The sequence below is a fragment of the Aquarana catesbeiana genome, linkage group LG02, assembly GCF_042186555.1.
Source record: "Aquarana catesbeiana isolate 2022-GZ linkage group LG02, ASM4218655v1, whole genome shotgun sequence".
Lineage (NCBI taxonomy): Eukaryota > Metazoa > Chordata > Amphibia > Anura > Ranidae > Aquarana > Aquarana catesbeiana.
In genome coordinates, this window is record NC_133325.1 from 91,880,959 (window position 1) to 91,904,675 (window position 23,717).

The 23,717-nt window shown below is 45.0% G+C and overlaps 1 protein-coding gene across 3 annotated transcripts in view; it reads right to left on the minus strand.

Annotated features, from left to right (window-relative positions):
* Positions 1 to 23,717, minus strand: part of FNDC3A (fibronectin type III domain containing 3A) — a 459,441-nt gene that overhangs the window by 392,844 nt on the left and 42,880 nt on the right. The window contains exon 1 of one of the 3 annotated variants that reach the window (XM_073613178.1): positions 8,141 to 8,296. The exons of the other annotated variants lie outside the window; for them this stretch is intronic. The gene's annotated coding sequence lies outside the window, so the exon portion shown is untranslated. Of the gene's footprint in view, positions 1 to 8,140; positions 8,297 to 23,717 lie in introns of those variants that run through there. 3 annotated transcript variants of the gene reach the window in all.

The following is a 23,717-nucleotide window of genomic DNA, read 5'->3' on the forward strand; positions in this document are numbered from 1 at the left end:
CTTAAATAACTAAAAAAACAGTGCATCCGGCCAGTAATCACAGCACTTCACTTTTTCCACATTTTGTTATGTTACAGCCTTATTCCAAAGTGGAATAAATTCATTATTGTCCTCAAAATTCTACAATACCCCATAATGACAACGTGAAATAAGTTTGTTTGGAATCTTTGCAAGTCTATTTAAAAAAAAAAAAAATCTAATAAATCTCATGTACATACAGTGAGGGAAAAAGTATTTGATCCCCTGCTGATTTTTGCCCACTGAAAGAGAAATGATCAGGTCTATAATTTTAATGGTAGGTTTATTTTAAACAGTGAGAGAGAACAAAAAAATCCAGAAAAACGCATTTCAAAAAAGTTACAAATTGATTTGCATTGTAACCACTTAAGGACCAGCCTCGTTTTGGATTTTAGATGTTTACATGTTTAAAGCAGTTTTTTTTGGTAGAAAATTACTTAGAACCCCCAAAAATTATATATTGTTTTTTTTCTAACACCATAGAGAATAAAATGGCAGTCATCGCAATACTTTTTTTTTTTGCACCGTATTTGCGCAGCGGTCTTATAAGCGCACTTTTTTTGGAAAAAAAAGCACTTTTTTGAATAAAAAAAATTAGACAACAGTAAGGTTAGCCCGATTTTTTTAATATTGTGAAATATAATGTTATGCCAAGTAAATTGATACCCAACATGTCACGCTTCAAAATTGAGCCCGCTCGTGGAATGGCATCAAACTTTTACCCTTAAAAATCTCCATAGGTCGACATTTAAAAAATTCTACAGGTTGCATGTTTTGCGTTACAGAGGAGGTCTAGGGCTAGAATTATTACTCTCGATCTACCGGTCGCGGCGATACCTCACATGTGTGGTTTGACCACCGTTATCATGTGCGGGTGCTACTCACGTATGCGTTTGCTTCTGCGCGCGAGCTCGTCGGGACAGGGCGCTTTAAAAATTTTTATTTTTTTATTTTATTTTTACTTTATTTTATTTATTTTTTCACTGTTTAAAAAAAAAATAAAAATTTGGATCACTTTTATTCCTATTACAAGGAATGTAAACATCCCTTGTAATAGAAAAAAGCATGACAGGTCCTCTTAAATATGAGATCTGGGGTCAAAAAGTCCTCAGATCTCATATTTAGATTTCACTGCAAAAAAAAGTCGTTTAAAAAAATGACACAAAAAAAAATTGTGCCTTTAAGACAAGTGGGCGGAGCTAACGTAATGACGTCGCTCCAGCCGTCCTATGGTATGGTGACGGGTGGGGGCCATCTTAGCCTCACTCGTCTCCATACTGAGGAAGTGAAATGATCCGATCGCCTCCGCTGCTACCGACGGCTCCGGTAAGCGGTGGAGGGTGCGAGAGAGCGGCGGGAGGGGGGGTGGCACCTCTCCCTCCGCCGATAACGGTGATCTCGTGGCGAACCCGCCGCAGAGACCACTGTTATCGTGTACAGAACCGCCGGCCCTAAAGATGGATACCTCGGTTGTGGCAGCAGCTGCTGCCGTTACCGAGCTAGCCATCTTTAAATTAATGACGTATATATACAGTGGCCGGTCGGTGAGTGAGATAAGTATTTGACCCCTTCGCAAAACATGACTTAGTACTTGGTGTCAAAACCCTTGTTGGCAATCACAGAGGTCAGACGTTCCTTGTAGTTGGCCACCAGGTTTGCACACATCTCTGGAGGGATTTTGTCCCATTCCTCTTTTCAGATCCTCTCCAAGTCATTAAGGTTTCGAGGCTGACGTTTGGTAACTTGAACTTTCAGCTCCCTCTACATATTTTCTATGGGATTAAGGTCTGAAGACTGGCTAGGCCACTCCAGGACCTTAATGTGCTTCTTCTTGAGCCACTCCTTTGTTGCCTTAGCCGTGTGTTTTGGGTCGTTGTCATACTGGAATACCCACCCAGGACCCATTTCCAATGCCCTGGCTGAGGGAAGGAGGTTCACACCCAAGATTTGATGGTACATAGCCTTGTCCATCGTCCCTTTGATGCAGTGAAGTTGTCCTGTCCTCTTAGCAGAAAAACACCCCCAAAGCAAAAGGTTTCCACCTCCATGTTTGACAGTGGGGATGGTGTTCTTGGGGTCATAGGCAGCATTCCTTCTCCTCCAAACATGGCGAGTTGAGTTGATGCCAAAGAGCTTGATTTTGGTCTCATCTGACCACAACACTTTCATCCAGTTCTCCTCTGAATCATTCAGATGTTCATTAGCAAACTTCAGACAAGCCTGTACATGTGCTTTCTTGCGCAGGGGGACCTTGTGGGCGCTGCAGGATTTCAGTCCTTCACGGCATAGTATGTTACCAATTGTTTTCTTAGTGATTATGGTCCCAGCTGCCTTGAGATAATCGACAAGATTCTCCCGTGTAGTTCTGGGCCGATTCCTCACCGTTCTCATGATCATTGAAACTCCACGAGGTGAGATCTTGCATTGAGCCCAGACCGAGGGAGATTGAAAGTTATTTTGGGTTTCTTACATTTGCGCCAACTGTTGTCACCCTCACACCAAGCAGCTTGGCGATTGTCTTGTAGCCCATTCCAGCCTTGTGTAGGTCTACAATCTTGTCCCTGACATCTTTGGACAGTTCTTTGGTCTTGGCCATGGTGGAGAGATTAGAATCTGATTGATTGCTTCTGTGGACAGGTGTCTTTAATACAGGTGACAAGCTGAGATTAGGAGCACTCCCTTTAGGCTGGGTTCACACTGGTCCGACAAACGCTCCGACAGTGGGAGCTCATGTCGCATGACGTGTGAAATCCAATGTTTCCCCATGGGAGCCGTCCTAACTGGTCCGACACAAGTCGTTCCGACTTTAGAAATGCTCCCTGTACTACTTTGGTCCGACTTTGATCCTACTTCAGCCTATTGACTATCATTGAAGTCGGATCAAAGTCGGATCGCCGTCTCGCATGATCCGACTTCGGCACGTGACTTGTGCTCAGATGATCTTGAGGGGGAACTCCGCGCCAAATTTTAAATAAAAAAACGGCATGGGTCCCCCCCCCCCCAAGGGCATACCAGGCCCTTAGGTCTGGTATGGACCTTGAGGGGAACCCCCTACGCCGAAAAAAACGGCGTGGGGGTCCCCCCCAATCCATACCAGACCCTTATTCGAGCACGCAGCCCGGCTGGTCAGGAATGGGGGTGGGGACGAGCGAGCGCCCCCCTCCTGAACTGTACCAGGCCGCATGCCCTCAACATGGGGGGGTTGGTGCCTTGGGGAGGGGGGCGCGCTGCGGCCCCCCCCACCCTAAAGCACCTTGTCCCCATGTTGATGAAGACAAGGGCCTCTTCCCGACAACCCTGGCTGTTGGTAGTCAGGGTCTGCGGGCGGGGGGCTTATCGGAATCCGGGAGCCCCCTTTAATAAGGGGGCCCCCAGATCCCGGCCCCCCACCCTATGTGAATGAGTATGGGGTACATCGTACCCCTACCCATTCACCTGGAGGAAAAAAGTGTCAATTAAAAAAAAAAACACTACACAGATTTTTAAAGTAATTTATTAGACAGCTCCGGGGGTCTTCTTTCGTCTTCGGGGGTCTCTCCGGTTCTTCTCCGCGCTCTCCAGGTCTTCCAGACCCAAGGGCCTGGTATGCTCTTGGAGGTGGAACCCATGCCGGTTTTTTATTTAAAATTTGGCGCAGAGTTCCCCCTAAAGATTCATACCAAACACAGTGCCGGGCATTGGCGGGGATCCAAGTCCGATCCCCGTTCATTGAAAGTCGGACACATGCCGGCTTCATGTCGCAGGGCAAAGTCGGATCCAAAGTAGGACGGCTGTCGTGTCGCACCAGTGTGAACCCAGCCTTAAGGAGAGTGCTCCTAATCTCAGCTCGTTACCTGTATAGAAGACACCTGAGAGCCAGAAATCTTGCTGCTTGATAGGGGATCAAATACTTCTTTCACTCATTAAAATGCAAATCAATTTATAACTTTTTTGAAATGCTTTTTTCTGGAGTTTTTTGTTATTCTGTCTCTCACTGTTAAAATAAACCCACCATTAAAATTATAGACTGATCATTTCTTGTCAACGGGCAAACATACAAAACCAGCAGGGGATCAAATACATTTTCCCTCACCAAGTATTCACAGCTTTTGCTCAGTACTTTGTTGAAGCACCTTTGGCACCAATTACAGCCTCAAGTCTTTTTGAGTATGATGCTACAAGCTTGGCACACCTATTTTGGGCAGTTACTCCCATTCTTCTTTGCAGGACCTCTCAAACGCCATCAGATTGGGTGGGGAGCATCGGTGCACAGACCATTTTCAGATCTCTTAAGAGATGTTCAATCGGGTTCAAGTCTGGGCTCCTGCTGGGCCACTCAAGGACATCAGGAATGCATTTCAAAGGAGTACCTTCTTCCTCAGAGTCTACTCTGTAGACTCTGAGGAAGATACTCCTTCAAAATGTGTCAGTCAGCAGCATTCCTGATGTCCTCCCCTTTGCTATCTGGAGACTGTTGGTTTCAGGACTGATTGCCACAATTTGATGGCTTTTACAAGCAGTTACTCTCCACATGTTTGTTAGTAGTTTTTATCTTGTTTTTACTAATAAATTGTATTTGGATAATGCACGAGGCTGATGCGCCCTCTTCTTTTTATGACTATTAGGATATCCCCAAACATGGAGGGCAGCAAGGCCAGATACACTATCCCTTGGGTTATAGACCACTCGGTCATCACACTAATGCGCAAGAGTGTTTGTTTGCTGTTACCAGCAATATAAAATGGACAGGTGTTCTAATCCCTCTCCACTTTATCCAAAAAAAAAAAAAAACAGATGTTGACAGAAGCGGATGTAAATGGATGATCATCCATTTACATCAGTTTTTCCATAGAGATACATTGATGTCCATCTGTCAACAGATGGATGAAAAACAGACAAAATGGTCCGCATGTGTGAAAGAGGCCTTAGTTATACATTAAGTGTACAATTGTAAAGTATTTATTCAAATTCTTTGATGTGTTATTTAGAATGCATATCTTGTTTCCGTCATTGTGATATGTTGTAAAAGTAAATTTTACCCAATGGGAGCAATAAAAGGCTTGCTCATTAGCTTATTCTAAACAGCTTGCACTATGGAATGACGTTTTAAAGCATGGGCATAGAAAAACAATTCTTAGGAACAAGTGCATTTCATTGGCACAACAAACCACATGCAACAATCCAAGTCAGGTAGAACAGATATTCAAAGTGGGTATGTATAAGGCTACTTTCACACTGAGGTGCTTTACAGGCACTACAGCGCTAAAAATAGAGCCTCCATAGCGCCTGTAAAGAGCCTCTCCAGTGTGAAAGCCTGAGTGCTTTCACACTGGAGCGGTGCGCTTGCAGGACGGTAAAAAAAAGTCCTGCAAGCAGCATCTTTGCAGCGGTGTAGGAGCATACACTGCTCCTAAAGTGCCCCTCTCCATTGAAATCAATAGGGCACTGGCATTTTGCCGGCGGTTTTAACCCTTTTTCGGCCGCTAGCGGGGGTTAAAAACGCCCCACTAGCGGCCGAATAGCGCCGCTAAAACAACGGTAAAGCGACGCTAAAATTAGCGTCGCTTTACAGCCGATGCCCGCCACAGTGTCAAAGTAGCCTAATGCAACCATATAGGAATTAACTGCCATTTATATTGATAATTTACAGTGCCATTTTTACATTACAAAACATAGTTCTCAATGGAATTAATTAGACATAGATAAATTAAATGCATGCAGGTTGCATTGATTCCCTTTCACATTTTACCACACGCGTTTTGATGCATTTCTATTGTGTTTTTGAGAAGTGTTTGTTGTCATGCGGGAGAAACCAGCAAAAACGCAACAGAAACTCAGGCACTGCACTTTGATGCGTTTCCGCTGCATTTCCACTGATCTCTAGCTGCTTGCTGCCCGGCCACCATCAAATGACGGCAGGACGGTGCGGCTCTCGTTCTGGGACGCTGTCACATGACGGCGTCCCAGAACGGAGGCACACAGCATTGCGATCGCAGCCGCGCCACAAGGACACGGCGTGACCCCGATCTCTAGAAAGATCACAGTACATGTAAACAAGGAAGTGCCGGTAATCAATCAGCGGCATCTCCACGCAAGGGGACATCTAGGAACGTAATCAGGGAACTGATCATCAGTGCCCTGATTATAATATTGCAAACTAGTGTCACAAATCAGTGCCCACCAATGCCAGCCATCAGTGCCCACCAGTGGCAGCAATCAGTGCCCACCAGTGGCAGCAATCAGTGCCCACCAGTGGCAGCAATCAGTGCCCACCACTGCTCACAAGTGCCATCAGTGCCCATTAGCGATGCCAGTCAGTGCCACCTATCAGTGCTGTCCATCAATGCCTATAACTGCTGTCAATCACAGCCCATCAGTAATGCCCATCAGTGCCACCAATCAATGCCCATCAGTACTGACTATCAGTGCCCACCAGTGCCACCTATTAGTGCCCAGTGCCACCTAACAGTGCCCATCAGTGCGGCTTATTAGTGCCTCCTTATCAGTGCCACCTAATCAGTGCCAATAAGTGCCACCTCATCAGTGCCCACCAGTTCAGCCTATCAGTGCCGCCTCATCAGCGCACATCAGTGAAGGCGAAAAAACTACTTGGTTACAAAATTTACTGACAGGAAAAAAAAGTAAAAACTTTTTTTTTTCAAAATGTTTGGTCTTTTTTTGTAAATAAAAAAACCCAGCAGCGATTAAATACCACCAAAAGAAAGCTCTATTTGTGTGAAGAAAATTATAAAAATGTGTTTGGGTACAGTGTAGCACGACCGCGCAATTATCATTCAAAGTGCGACAGCGCTGAAAGCTGAAAAATGGCTTGGGCAGTAAGGGGGTGTAAGTGCCAGGTAGGCAAGTGGCTAGGGAACCAAAAACGCAACCTGCTATAGGCAAAAAAGTCCCTAACCCTTGCCAAAAAACACACCAGTTGAAAAATGTGTGGAAATCATGTTAAAAAGACTGTAGTGCACTTTTTCAAAACTGAAAATGCCCACTGCATAGGTGTGAACCTAGCCTAGCAGTTGAGGATAAAACCCCATGGCAACGAGGTTTTTACCACCCCACAACCGCTCCTTTTAGCTGCAGAAGCTGAGGGTGTAAACAAGATGCAGCTGTGATGCTTTGCTTTGTGGCCATGGCAGGAATTAACCCCCTGCTGCTCTGTAAGTGCCCCGTAACCACATGCACTACATGCAGTTGCAGCACACTACTGTCAAATGCTCTCTGAAGAGCAACCCAAATGTGGATCACTCTTCAGAGACTAAAGCTCATGTGACCGAACCCCAAGTAAACTTTTTTTTGCGTTTTAGAAGCTTTGCTTTTATTCAATTTAGATTACATGATAAATAGAAGCCTTTTGTGATAATCATTACTGCAGGTACACACGGGTCATTTTTATCAGCTCAAATCATTATCACAATTGCAATACAGGTGAACAAATGGCTTGTTATGGTGTGAGCTACACAAGCAGTGATTATAGGGTGCAATCTACTCCATCCCAAAAGTGATCAATCATGACTCTCAGGAGTTGTTAGCGATTCTAGAACCGTGTCCAAAACTGCAGCGGGAGTGCCTAAAGTGTATATAAGGGATTACAAAAAAACAAAACAAAAAAAAAAAACACAACACACACCGTACAGCTTTACAATACATGCACATACCTGTCATCAGAAATGCACTCAGCTCCTAATTTCTTTGTGTGCCGACAACGCAGAGCATTTCTAATTGGTGTCCACCCTGTCATTTTGTCTTTTGCCAAACTACTGAATTCCTCCAAAAGGTCATCATAACTACAACATAGGGTCTAACTGTTCTGTAGTCCAAGATAGGAACTGGGAAGGGTGATTAGCTCCCTTGTATTAACACATGAAATGTGCACAGTACAGTTCTAAATTCTGACATGATCAAAGTATTTTTATTGAACAGATACAACAAAACCTTCCAAAAGGTATATGTAATACAAGTCTGGGCTCCGCTTTAGCTACACAGCTGCAGTCTGAATAGAACAGTGACATCACATACACACAAAATCAAATTCTACTGACTAGTAAACAATGGCATCCAACCCAGAACCAACATTTCATATTGGGATCCCACAAAAAATAAAAATAAAACATTAAAATCTATTACAAACCTTATTGTTTTTCCAGTTATTAGCACCAGGTCTGAACAGACATCCACAGGACATAAGGCTTGAGTAGCATGTTATCTCTATGCTAAGCAAAAAGCTCTCAACTGGTGTTTGTCTTGTGGATAAGCTGCCAGGCAGGAAGGAGAGGAAATGGAGATCAGTTTCTCTCTACATTTCATAACACCCATCCCACGGATCACTGCATACAGTCTTCTATCAAGTAAATGACTAAATTAATAACAGGTACCTGTATGCTGCACCTAAGACAATGCTTTCCAATATGACCACCTTATCATGTTACAAATTAAATAGAATCAATTAAACTACAAAAAAAAAACAAAACAAAAAAAAAAAAAACCCAACAACACACACGTTTAACTATCTCAATACAGTACACTTACACCCTCATCCTGCCCAGACCAATTTTCAGCTTTCAGCGCTCTCACAATTAGAATGACAATTACTCAGTCATGCAACACTGTACCCATATGAAAACTTGTGTCCTTTTTTCACACAAATAGAGCTTTCTTTTGGTGGTATTTAATCACTAGTGGGTTTTTTATGTTTTGTGCTATAAATAAAAAAAAAAAAAAAGACTGTACATTTTGTGAAAAAAATGCTTTTTTCTTTGTCATAAAATTTTGCTAATTTATACTGCTACATATCTTTGGTAAAAATAACCCAAATTAATGTATATTATTTGGTCTTTGTGAAAGTCATAGAGTCTACAAACTATGGTGCCAATCACTGAAAATTGATCACATCTGATCAGGCCTTCAGTACATCAGGTGAATCTCATTTCTTGAGACACTAAGGGTCGGTTCACACATGGGCAACACGACTTTAGCGCGACTTTGCACGGCGGCTTCGACGCGACCTCGACGCGACTTCGACGCAACTCCGACGCGACTTCGGCAAATTACGAGGCGACTTGAAGTCGCCTCCATGACAGGCGACTTCGCCTGTGGCCAATCAGCTCTCTGGGAGGGAGGGGGGGAGGGAGGGGTTTTCCCTGCAAAGTCGCTTGACTTTACAGAGAGATCCGACTTGGAGGCGACTTCCATTGATTTCTATGGTACAGGTCGCCTACCAAGTCGGATCAAAGTAATACAGGGAGTACGCTCTGAAGTCGGAGCGACTTCAGTAGTGTCTATTAAGACACTAGCGTTAACTCCCATCAAAACTATTTCTGGGGCGACTTGGGGCGACTTGAGGGCGTACAAGTCGGATCCCAAGTCGCCCCAGTGTGAACCGAGCCTAAGCCCCGGTTCACACAGGGGCAACTTGTCAGGCGACTTAGCCGCCTGACAAGTCTTGTCCCGTTCTGTACTACGGAACTGTTCTAATAGGAGCGACGCAAATCGCTCCGACTTAGAAAAAGGATCCTGTAGTATTTTTGGGGCGACTTCAGGCGACTTGCATTGACTTCTATACAGAAGTCGTTTTGCAAGTCGCCGCTGAAGTCATGTGCAGGTCGCCTCGGTGAGTCGACCTGCAAGTCGTGCCGCCCCTGTGTGAACCGGCAGTAAGGGTCGATTCACACTGGGGCAACATGACTTACAGCGAGACTTTACAAGGCGACATGGGGACGACTTCAGCGCGACTTTGAGCAACTTACAACGCGACTTAAAGTTGCCTCCAGGACAGGCGACTTTGGCTGTGGCCAATCACAGAATAATCAGCTCTCTGGGAGGGAGGGGTTTGCCTGGGTAAACTATTTTCTTTTCCTGTAAAGTCGCTTCAACATAGATGGGAGATCCGACTTGGAGGCGACTTCCTTTGAAATCTATGGGTACAAGTCGCCTTGAAGTAGTAGAGGAACCTTTTCTGAAGTCGGAGCGACTTCAGTAGTGTACATTAAGACGGCTCTCATTAACTGTAATGGAATTTCTGATGTCAAGCAACTTGGGGCGACTTGCGGTCTGACAAGTTGGATCCCAAGTCGCGGTGGTGTGAACCAAGCCTTAGGGTCGGTTCACACTACAACGACTTGGGATCCGACTTGTCAGCCCTCATTCATTTTCCTATTGATTTTAAGGGGAACCCCCTATGCCGAAAAAACGGTGTGGAGGTCCCCCCAAAATCCATACCAAACCCTTATCCGAGCACGCAGCCCGGCCGGTCAGGAAAGTGGGGAGCGAGCGCCCACCCTCCTGAACCGTACCAGGCCGCATGCCTTCAACGGGAGGGGGGCGCCCTGCGGCCCCCCCACATCAAAGCACCTTGTCCCCATATTGATGAGGACAAGGGCCTCTTCCCGACAACCCTGGTCGTTGGTTGTCGGGGTCTGCGGGCTTATCGGAATCCGGGAGCCCCCCTTCCCCAAAGCACCCACCCCCCCATTTTGAGGGCATGCGGCCTGGTACGGTTAAGGAGGGGGGCGCTCACTCGCCCCCACCCCCTTTCCTGACCGGTCGGGCTGCGTGCTCGGATAAGGGTCTGGTATGGATTTTGGGGGGGACCCCACGCTGTTCTTTCGGCGTAGAGGGTTCCCCTTAACATCCATACCAGACCTAAGAGCTTGGTATGTTCCTGGATGGGAATTCCCTCTCACGCTCGCTGCAATAGGAAAATATGTTTTTCCTATTACAGCGAGCGCCAGATGTACAGTACCCCGTCGCCGAGAACCAGCGTTATGGGATTGTGCTGGAAACACATTCTCGTGGGCAGGTACTGTATGTCACAAGAGCCGATTAGCTCTGATTGGACACAGGCAAAGTCGCCTGTCCTGGGGGCGACTTGAAGTCGTGTTGAAGTCACTTTGCAAAGTCACGCTGAAGTCGTGTTGCCCCTGTGAAATCGGCACTAACAAGTCAGGAAAGTACAAATAACCCTCAAATGACCCCTTTTTAGAAAGTAGACATTCCAAGGTATTAAGTAAGCAGCATGGTGAGTTTTTTAAGTTGTAATTTTTTTCCCACAATTCTTTGCAAAATGAAGATTTTTTTTTTTTTTTTTTTACAAAATTGTCAAATTATCAGGTTATTTCTCACACACAGCATATGCATACAAAAAATGACACCCCAAAATACATTCTGCTACTCTTCCCGAGTATGGCGATACCACAGGTGTCAGACTTTTACAGTCTGGCCACATACAAAGGCCCAACATTGAAGCAGCACCTTCAGGCATTCTCCGAGCATAAATGACACATCTCATTTCTCAACCTGTTATAGGGCGTACACACGGTCGGACTTTGTTCGGACATTCCGACAACAAAATCCTAGGATTTTTTCCGACGGATGTTGGCTCAAACTTGTCTTGCATACACACGGTCACACAAAGTTGTCGGAAAATCCAATCGTTCTGAACGCGGTGACGTAAAACACGTACGTCGGGACTATAAACGGGGCAGTGGCCAATAGCTTTCATCTCTTTATTTATTCTGAGCATGCGTGGCACTTTGTCCGTCGGATTTGTGTACACACGATCGGAATTTCCGACAATGGATTTTGTTGTTGGAAAATTTTATCTCCTGCTCTCCAACTTTGTATGTCGGAAAATCCGATGGAAAATGTCCGATGGAGCCCACACATGGTCGGAATTTCCGACAACACGCTCCGATCGGACATTTTCCATCGGAAAATCCGACCGTGTGTACGGGGCATTACACTTTTGAAGGCCCTGGAGCACCAGGACAATGGAACTGCCCACAAAATGACCCCATTTTGGAACATGTGTGAGACTTTTACACAGCCTGGCCACATACAGAGGCCCAACATTGAAGTAGTACCTTCAGACGTTCAAGGAGCATAAATTACACGTCTCATTTCATTCCTACCTACCACACTTTTGAAGGTCCTTGAGCACCAGGACAGTGGAATTACCCACAAAATGACCCCATTTTGGAAAGCAAACACCCCAACGTATATTCTATGAGGCATGGGCTGCAAATAGGTACTCGGGTACTCTGATGGCCTGGTGACGGGTACTCTGATGGCCTGGTGACGGGTACTCTGATGGCCTGGTGACGGGTACTCAGATGGACTGTGGCAAGTACTTGGGTACTCAGATGGACTGTGACAGGTACTCGGGTACTCAGATGGACTGTGACAGGTACTCATATGGACTGATAGGTACTCAGATGAACTGTGACAGGTACTTTGATGGGTGGTGACAGGTCCTCTTTATTGGGGGGGGGCAATCAGTGTGTGATTGGTGTGCACTGTAAGAGGTAACGAGATGTTCCTGCAATCTCCTCACACACGATCGGTGTGTGAGGAGAAGAACCCGGTAACCTCTCGTTACAGCGGTTTAATGACATTTAGTGATCCTTTCACAGCCGATCGCGTGGTAAACAGCCGCCGGACAATGGCTGTTTACCAGCGTTGGTGATGAGCAGTGTTCCCGGGAACACGGCACCAACGACATGCACACGCAGTGCGCTCGAGATCGCGCGCATGCGCCATGCAAAGTGGGGCAGTACCACCTGTGATCGGCCGTGACTTCATCATAGCCAAGGTACAGTAAATATCTCCTAACCATATACCATTTAGGAGAGATTTACTTTGGCTGTGATGTCGCATGCCCACTGAACTCTCAATGGATGGTGTGCGCACAGGGGCAACGTCATCACGACTATTCAAACGCCTGCAGCCCGCGAACCTGGAAGGAAGACCAAGTAAAGATAAAAGCCTTGTCAGAGCACCGCTCGAGGGCTTCGTTTTAAGGCAAGTCTTTCATAATGTGCTAGTAAGCAATGTATATTAGCACACTATACTCTTAACTTGTAAGAAGTTGTTTTGTTTTTTGTTTTGTTTTTGCGGTTTACTATAGCTTTAAAGTTTCATATTGCTAGCTGTTTGCCCTGAATATTCAAGATACAGCACAAATAAACTTTACGTTAATGCCTCATGGAAAAGCAAAGAGTGGATTTCACCTTTTAGGCATAAAAATCCCCAAAACATAATGGGGTTGATTTACTAAAACTGGAGACAGCAAAACCTGGTGCAGCTGTGCATAGAAACCAATCAGGTTCCAGGTTTTATTTTCAAAGCTTAATTGAACAAGTTGAATTTAGAAGCTGATTGGCTACCATGCACAGCTGCACCAGATTTTGCACTCTCTAGTTTTGGTAAATCACCCAAATGCATTAATAAATCACTAAATGTGCACATATTCCTTTTGTCTTTGTGCTGTAAGAGTGACATAAAAACTTTTATAGCTTTGGATGGAGTACGAAACGGTTTAAAAAACTGTCAGGTTTTTTTTTTTGCTGCCTCTGTGTTATTGCCGAGATTGTGACGTGAAAGGAAACCTCTCCAAACTCTCCATAGTGAGTGGAAATCACCTCTTACAGTTGTCACGAGAACAAGTGACCCCATCTAAAGATTTCCTTCACCACCTGACTGGTGACAACTGTAACATTTTGGATTTCCCATTGCTTTCAGTCACAGCAAGAATGATCACCAGTACAAAATGGGGTTCTATCTCCACATCATAGTTACAGATCCCAAAAAAAATTTAAAAAAATAAAAAAATTAAAATGTACAGGGCTTTACTACTTCTCCACTCAACTATGTAACTATGGATCATTCCCCTGGGAACAACTGCTGGCAACTAAGTAGTCCGCCTGCCAGGTCTCTACTCCTGGAATGAAGATTGCCGATATGCACGGCACATGCTTTTCTGCCCAGCTTAAGATCTGGTTTCTCTCTCCCTGGGCTGCCTGACTTCTGGTGCCCCCTGGTGATTGATATAAGCCACTGCCGTGGCATTGTCGGATTGAATACTGACAGGAGAATTCCGCAACCTGAATGTCCAGGCCCTTAGGGCTAGGTACGCTGCCCGAATCTCTAAGACGCTGATGGGCAAAGTCCTTTCGGTTCTGGACCATTTTCCTTGGACCAACGTCTCTTCCAGGACTGCTCCCCAACCTGAAAGGCTGGCATCTGTTGTTACCACCTTCCAGATAACTGGTAAGAAGGATTTGCCCTTCTGCAGATTCTTGGGTATCCTCCACCAACTGAGGCTCTGACGCACTTTTGGCGACAAACGCATCGGAAAATCTAGCGCTTGGATCCTCTTGTTTCAAGCCGACAGGATACTGTTTTGCAGCAGTCTTGAATGAAACTGAGCATAGGGACCAACTGCGAATGAAGCCACAATCTTCCCCAACAACCTCATACAAAAAGTCGGATAGAAGGACCCTTCTCTGCCTTGACCACCTGAACCAGCTCCTTTATGGCGCAGATTTTTGCCTGGGGTAAGAACACCCTCTTCTGGGCTATATCTATAATCAGACCCAAGTACTCTAATCTTCTTACTGGTTTTAAAAGAAGATTTCTCTAGGTTGAGGACCTAACCTAGGTATTCCAGGTAGTTGACTGTGGTGACCATGCTGTGGTCCAGGCGGGTTACCGACCGGTCTATCAAGAGCAAGTCATCTAGGTATGCTATTATCGTTATACCTTAAGTCCTTAATCTGGCCAGAGGAAGGGCCAGAAGTTTTGTAAACACCCGAGGTGCAGTAGCTAGACCGAAAGGCAAGGCTACAAACTGAAAATGAAGTTTTTCTACTTCGAAACACAGATATTTCTGGTGAGCAGGGAAAATAGGTACATGCAGGTATACATCCTTGATGTCGATTGATGCCAGTTCTCATCCTTGTAGGACGGAGACTACTGATTGGATTGATTGCATGCAAAAAGAGAGAATTTTCAGGAACCGGTTTAGAACTTTCAGATCTAGAATGGGCCTGACATCTCCATTTGGTTTTGGCACCATGAAAAGCTTTGAACAAAACCCCAACCCCTGCTCTTCCATGGGGACCATCATGATAAATTTTTGTGACAAAAGACGGTTTAACGCTAGAAAGAGAGACTTCTTTTTCTCTGGATCTTTGGGGACATTTGACCTGAGGAAAACGAGGAGACGGAAATTCTCGAAACTCTAGTTTGTAACCTAGAGCTATTGTGGAGACCACCCATCTGTCTCGAAATTCTTCCTGCCAGAACCTTGAGAACTGCAGAAGTCTTCCCCCCATTCAAATGAGCGGGGGCACCCCTTCATAAAGAGGCTTTAGCGTTTTGTCTTGTGGGTTTCCTCCCCCAGGATTTCTTTTGTCCCTGGGGTTGACCCCAGGGTTTATCTCCTAAACCTGATGGTGGAGGCCATCGCGACTGCCTGGAGGCTGACACCTCTGGCACTGGAGAAAGAGCCCGTTTAATGAGGGACGTTTACTCCTTTCCTTAACTGGCAAAAGGGTACTTTTCCCACTTGATATTGTTTGGATAGATTTGTCCAAATCATCCCAAAAACAGCTTTTCCCACAGAAAGGAAAACCAGCCAAGAGCTTTTTGCATGGCGCTTCGGCTGACCAACTTTTCAATCATAAGATTCTACGTGAATTTTTCCTCCATAAGATAAAGTGTTAAAAACTTTTTAGGAGGGAAAAAATGCTTATCTGGGTGAGCCCACTCAGAATATATAAGCTTTTCCAGCAATGAATGTACAGGAAAGGCACGCAAGGCTTGAGGAGCATGTGAAGCTGAAGAACCATGTGAAGCTGAAGAAGGTCCTTCCACACTTGATCCCTCAGAAGAGGAGTCAGTCTCTCCATGGTCCCCTGAGGGGATTAATTTTCCCCCTCCCACTGTTCCTCTGTTTGAGGATCCTGGGTGGTAGAAGGTGACCTAATGCACTTTTGTAAAGAAAGGATTGGAAAGTTCCCCAGGGGGGCTTTTAAGCGGCATAAAAATGTATGGATCATATAATAAGAGTATATTAAAATCATTTATTAATACAAACCGTAACATACAGACTAATCGTCAATTGTGCAGAAGAATATCTACTCTGGTTACAGGCATGTCTCAAAGAGTGTTATATCTAGGTATGGAAAATACAGTACATTTCAGATATTAAAAATTAATTGATATCCACATGCAGACCCCAACGCATTTCGACCAATGATGCGGTCTTCTTCAGGGGATTTGTATTCTAGTGAAATACATCAAAGAAAAGATTTTATTATTCCAACACTTTATAGCGCACTAGCATCTATGTATAAAAATAGTCTGTTAGTATAGTTAACCCTTAAAAAATGGATTCCAAAAAGAGTGCCACATATCCAGAGATACTTAAGTAGAAACACTAATTCAAGGGACCTCATTGGTCAATTCCCACCCCTCCAGACGGGTGCCAACACCAGGAGGCTTTTAAGGAGTCACACGTAATTGAAACAATGGGGGGGGGGGGGATGGAAGGCACCTGGAATATATTCCAATAAATGGTTGAGTATTTATATTTAATAGTAATCATAATCCCCAATAGGCTCATCCCCACCTATATATCAAGATGTGTTGGTTCTTAATTAAATATATATTATATTAAAAGAATACAGTTCTATTGAGATGCAATGTGTTGTTGCTAATGTATCCTAATTATTGTGGCAATCTCATGCCAATGAAAATATCATGAGTGAAATAAATAGCGTAGTCTTAACAAATAACGTGTTAGGGTGTGATAGTTCATAAATCAAAAACCACGAAAGTGAGATGGGTAGGTGCATCTGTATAGAAGTAAACAGTGAATGTGTGTGTGTATGGGTAGTAAAAGCCTGTGTGTGGAAAAGTGATATGTGAATGTGTGAGGATAGGTGTGTGAAGAACAAATAAACAACACAAACCAGGCCAAAAGACAAGGAGGATGCCGGCTTCAATTCAGGCTTCAATTCAGGCTTCCCGGCACGGTGGGGAAACGTGTGGGAGTCCCTCACGGTCCTCCCTCTTTATATGCTCTCATACATGGTAGGACTTGCAACATCTCGTCCACCAGAGGGAGCATCACCGTGCCGGCGGCGTTCTTTGATCTCCATTGGACGTTCAACGACGCGGCGCGCACCGGAGGCTTTGGCCCCATGTGCGTGCGGCGCCGTGACATCAGGCGATTACGACAGTGGTGACTCCAATGACCGGAGCCTCGGCTCACAAGAACGCCGAGGGAGTAACACGATGACCGCCAGCGGCGGTGGGAACAGGGAGGGGGTGGAGTGTTTGGAACGACACCTGTCATCAATTAGCTTAGATACTACTCAAGCACCCCACTTCCTGGGGATCTCGAGTGGATCCCAGGCTAACTCCCCACACATATACATTGGAAGGACTCAGATTAAATGTAAGTACAATATCCAGTATACTAGACTAACCTATGTATCAGTGCACATAATTCAAGTGCACTCTCGATAATTGTTAATTGAGCATTGAAGTTCTTTTAATCACTCCTTTACTTTATTACATACCCATTAAGAGGTTATACTAGTTGGACCACACACTAGGCAACGTCACACTGATTCAAAAATTATTTCAAAATTATTCACTAATTCACTCACAGGACACATCATAATTTGCTCACATAGTCTTATTCATTTTTTCACAGCTCATTGTTTTTTGCCTTCCTTGTTTTGTTTTTTTTTGTTTTGTTTTTGTTTTGTCTTTTGGCCTGGTTTGTGTTATTTGTTCTTCACAAACATATCCTCATACAGTCACATATCCACACACAGGCTTTTAGTACCCATACACACACATTCACTGTTTACTTCTATACAGATGCACCTACCCATCTCACTTTCATGGTTTATGATTTATGAACCATCACACCCTAACACATTCTTTGTTAAGATTACGCTATTTATTTCACAATATGCCACAATAATTAGGATACATTAGCAACAACACATTGCATCTCAATAGAACTGTATTCTTTTAATATAATATATATTTAATTAAGAACCAACACATCTGGATATATAGGTGGGGATGAGCCTATTGGGGATTATGATTACTATTAAATAAATATAAATACTCAACCATTTATTGGAATATATTCCAGGTGCCTTCCATCCCCTCCCCCTCCATTGTTTCAATTACGTGTGACTCCTTGCAAGCCTCCTGGTGTTGGCACCCGTCTGGAGGGGTGGGAATTGACCAATGAGGACCCCTGAATTAGTGTTTCTACTTAGGAATCTCTGGATATGTGGCACTTTTTTGGAATCCATTTTTTAAGTGGTAACTATACTAACAGACCATTTTTATACATAGATGCTAGTGCGCTATAAAGTGTTGGAATAATAAAATCTTTTCCTTTGATGTATTTCACTAGAATACAAATCCAGTGAAGAAGACCGCATCATTGGTCGAAACGCGTCGGGGTATGCATGTGGATATCAATTAATTTTTAATATCTGAAATGTACTGTATTTTCCATACCTAGATATAACACTCTTTGAGACATGCCTGTAACCAGAGTACATATTCTTTTGCACAATTGACGATTAGTCTGTATGTTACGGTTTGTATTAATAAATGATTTTAATATACTCTTATATGATCCATACATTATTATGCAGCTTAAAAGCCCCCTGGGGAACGTTCCAATCCTTTCTTTACAATTTACTGGGGTGTACGGCTGACTCCAATTCATGTGTGTTTCCTCTACTGTGACCTAATGCACTTTCTTCCACTCTGTGAAGATGCGATTAAAGTCACTAACCTTTCCTCTAATCCACTGATAGTTGAGGAAAAAACCTCCTCAGTTACATAGACAGGGGCTGAAGTGTTGGAAGCAATTGCAGCTCCTGACAACCCCAATGGCTCACTCTGACCAGCCTCCCTAAATCTTTCAGGGGGAATGGTGTAGCAGAGGGGGGTCCTTAGGGCCTGAGGGTGACCCTTTTGTGCCCTTATTTTTTTTACGGTATTTGTACCATTCCCTCTGGTTATAGTGCTGAGCACAAACGCAGAGGTACAGCCAAGAAAATGCACCTACTGTTGAGCAATAGTCCAGCAACTGCCACTGCAATTAAGCTCAGCCTGATGCAAAGTAAATGTGTCCTGGGAATGCCTGTGTCAACCAACACTCACATGCGACCCGTCTGCTCTGTGTCCCTCCTTTAGCTGTATGCACCTGAAAAATGGTGCACTTTATAGCTACACAGCCCGCATTGTGGGCACTGAAGCACGCCGACAAGCCCCGCCCCCCCCTTTCCTCTGACCATCCAACGTGCCCCCCCCTCAGCTTTTTCAACTGTCCCGCGCAAGCGGGCTCCGATCCGCCGGATCGTATGTGGAGGAGGGCTGGGGTGGAGGAGAGCTGCCGGACCGCCTTAACGGCAGCGGCACGGCACACCGCCGACTGAGCCATGCTCCCTCTGCCTCCTGGGGTGAAGCTGTCCAGGTGGGGGAACATTCCCAAAAAGGAAAAAAAAACCCTTCCCACGTCTTTACCTGGCGCTTGGGCTGGAGGAAGCATGTAGCTTGACACAGAGGCGAGACTGACAAGCATGGAATCAGGTACGTGCTCTTGACAGCCCCCGGTGGTGACTATAAGCATGACAATATTTACTTTAAATGAGAAATACAGACAAGAATTAGAAAAATTCCTAAGGAATCCCTTACCTTATCCAGCTGCAGGGTTCTGTGTTAACAGACCCAATCTTCACCTCTCACGGTGCGGTCCGTTAAAAAACCTTCAGGGACTGGGGCCCCCTTTTTAATCGGGGTATCCACAGCCCTGGGCCTGTAAAAAGCACTCCGCCAGAAATATGGCTGAAAAAAAACAAAAAAAAAACAAATACTGGATCCCGGGGTCCAGCTCTCTAAAAAGAGAAGCGTTACAGGTAAAACCTTGTTTCTTCAGACACGAGGCCCAGGTACCATTCAATTCGGCCTGGAAAAGACACTTTGAATGGATCCGGTTGCATGGCTTGCCCCAGTAAGGAATATTCCAGCAGAGCTCAGCACAGCACATCTTTACTCGTGACCAACACCTAAGACACTGGCAAAAAAACTGAGGAACTTCCAGTAAGGGGAGGTGTTTTATGGGGAATTGAACTTCCTGTCTAGGGTGTGCCAGTGTCCATCACCTGAAGGTGCCATATAACTCATACAGTACAGTAATTACTGTGGCTCTGTGTCCTGTGATGTACGATAAAGAAACATAATTGTACAGCCCAAATAGCGCACAAACAAGAAAAGTGGCAATGTTTGGGTATACATACACTTACACATTAGACTTGTTTTAAAGGAGTTGTAAAGTCTCAGCGTTTTTCACCTTAATGCATTCTATGCATTAACTGCTTCAGACCCGGAAGTTTTTACCCCCTTCCTGACCAGAGCACTTTTTGCAATTCGGCACTGCGTCACTTTGACTGACTATTGCGCGGTCGTGCGACGCTGCACCCAAACAAAATTGACGTCCTTTTTTTCCCCACAAATACAGCTTTCTTTTTGTGGTATTTGATCACCTCTTCGGTTTTTATTTTTTGCGCTATAAAACAAAAAAAAGAGCGACAATTTGGAAAAAAAAAAAAAAAACATGCAATATTTTTTACTTTTTGCTATAATAAATATCCCCCAAAAATATATAAAAAACAATTTTTTTCCTCAGTTTAGGTCGATATGTATTCTTCTACATATTTTTGGTAAAAATCACAATAAGCGTATATTGATTGGTTTGCGCAAAAGTTATAGTGTCTACAAAATAGGGGATAGTTTTATGGCATTTTTGTTATTATTTTTTTTTTACTAATAATGGCGGCTTCAGTGCTTTAAAAATGCATCGATTACTGTAAAAATGTCACTGGCAGGGAAGGGGTTAACCCTAGGGGGCGATCAAGGGGTTAATGTGTTCCCTAGTGTGTGTTCTAACTGAAGAGGGGAGTGGTCGAGATAGATGCTGTTCATACTCTGTATAAACAGACGATCTGTCACTTCTCCCTCAGAAAACCGGAAATTGTGTGTTTACACACACACAGATGCCAGTTCTCCGTGTGCCCTGAGTGATCGCGACCGCTGGGCACTCGCATCGGGTCCGTGGGCAAGCAGGGGGCACGCATGTGCCCCTAGTGGCCACAGGGTGAAGCGACATTATAATAAGGTCATTTCGTCCAGCCAAACCATTCTGCCGCAGTATAACTGCGGCAGCTGGTCAGCAAGTGGTTAAAGTGAAAAACCCTTCCCCCCCTTTCCTTACCTGAACCCGACTGGGACAAGCACAACAGCTCCAGCCACTGTATCGAATCCTCATTGGACAGATTGATAGCAGCGGGAGCTATTGGTTCCCGCTGCTGTCAATCAAATCCAGTGACACAAGAAATGCGGAGCGGGGCCTGCTGTCTGTGTCAATGGACGCAGCAGCAGAACTCGGAAGTGCGCCTGCACGAGTGCCCCAATGGAAATCGGCTCTCCGTGAGGGCACTCGATGTGGAGGAGGAGCCAGGAGCACCGCCGGTGGACCTCAGAAAAGGAGGATCGGGGCCGCTCTATGCAAAACCCTTGCACAGAGCAGGTAAGTATAACAGGTTCGTTATTTTAAAGAGAAAAAAAAAAAAACCCTTTACAATCACTTTAAGTCTGCTGAGAATGGGCTGGAAAACCTCTTCTGAAGGATTGCCATAATCAAACACTCCTTTGTGTATTTGGACTTGCTGTTAAAGTGACCGTAATGCTGGTGTTTTTTCTTATCTTTTAATAAAAGAAAAAAATATATATAATAAATGCACATTTTTTTTTTTTATTTTTTTTTTTTTTTTTTTTACTATGAGCCTGCAAAGCACTGCACCCGTGATCAGCAGATTGAGCTGCTGCATCTGAAAATGGGAGTAAAATGTAACATGTTACAAAAAAGGTGAACTTTTCTTTTAAAATAAGGCCCGCCATACCTGGAGCAATTTCTTTCCTGCAACAGATGGTGGAATCCCTCCTGCCAGGGCATTATCTTCTCCTGGCGGGCAGGGCAACAGCAGAAATAATCGCAAGAGAATCTGACAGGCTGGTTGTACCCAAGAACCTTTTTATTTTTAAATTAAAAACAACAAAACAAACATGTTTTTGCTTACCTGCTCCTTTCAGTGGTTTTGCACAGAGCAACTCACGGAACCTCCTCTTTTTGGGCCTTCTGCTGGCAATTTTGGCTCCTCTCCTTCCATTCACCCTGCCCGCTAACAATTTGAATTTCAGCTGGTTCAGCAGGAACTGGCCGAGATTTGAATCGTGTATGGCTGGCCTAACAAACAAGTCACATGTACCTGCTCTATGCAAACAATGGTACTGCACAAAAGTAGCCCTGAACCTTTTTAAGAAAAAAAACAAAAAACAAACATGTTATACTTACCTGCTCTGTGCAGTGGTTTTGCACAGAGCAACCCTGCTCCTCCTCTTCTTGTCCCCTACCAGCAATAGCCATGCCATCAAATTTAGAGACTGTAAATTGGGGTGGAATATAGGACCTTGAGACAGTAGATCAGGGGCGACGTGAATGAATGAGCGACTTGTATAGCGTTACCTATACGAACTGAATCGCTTCAGGGCGCTTTTGCCGCCAGTGTCCATCTGCAGTATAGCACGATCCTTGCCCCATGGGGTCCTGACAAGCTTGTGGAAGCGTCCATGGCCTATCTATTGTCAGTCTCACAATCTCCGGGAACCAGGGCCTTGTGGGCCAGGCTTGTGCCACCAGAATTACTGGAACCCCCTTCTCTCCGAATCCTGGGCAACAAATGTGGAAGGAGAGGGACCGGGGGGGAGCCAAAAAAAGAAGAAGGAGTACTGGCTCAATGGAACTACCAGAGCATCTGCTCCGATTGCCAAAGGATCCCTTGTTCAGGACACAAACTGCTGTAGCTTGTTGTTGAACCTGGATGCCAATGGGTCGACCCGTGGCCATCCCCAATGCTGGCAAATTTCCTGGAACACCCCAGGTGTAAGGACCATTCCCCCGGGCAGATCTGCTAGCGGCTGAGATAATCTGCCCTCCAGTTCTCTGCTCCCGGGATATGGACTGCCGATAGGATTGACACATGTCCCTCTGCCCAGGCTAGTATGTGGTTAACCTCAAGAGAGTTGAACGACTCCTGGTACCGCCTTGGTGGTGTATATTAGGCCACTGCAGTGGCATTGTCAGACTGAACCCCGATAGGGCAGTCCAGGACTATAGGGCCCAGACGTACTACCCGTAACTTCAGGACGTTGATGGGCAGGATCTGTTGTGTTCTTGACCATTTCCCCTGAGCTGTGAGCCCCTCTAGTGTCACTCCGCAGCCTGAGAGACTGGCATATGTAGTCAGTACTCTCCAAAATACCGGGAGGAAGGAAGGATTTTCCCTTTTGCAGGTTCTGATCCTGTAACCACCAGTTTAGGCTTAAGCGTGCCTGAGGAGATAAGTACATTGGATAATCCAGGGCTTGTCCTCTTCTGTTCCAAGCCAACAAGATGTCTTGTATAGGCCTGGAATGGAACTGGGCATAGGGCCCTGCCTCGAAGGAGGACACCACCCTTCCTAGAAGACTCAGAGCCGAATGGAGGGTTGTCTGGTGCCCCTTATCCGACGCACCTGATCCTTCAGCGCACAGATCCTTATGGGTACCCTTGCTTGGACCGTATCTAGGATCAGACCTAAATACTTCAGACTTTGAGCTGGTCTACTGCAAAAAAATAAATAAAATAATCGCAGGAACCGCTGATGAGGCTGAAAGATAGGTATGTGTAAATATGCGTCCTTTATATCGATGGAGGCTAGAAAGTTTCCCGTCTGGAGTGAGGCTACTACTGAGTGGACAGACTCCATCCGAAAGGACTGGATTAG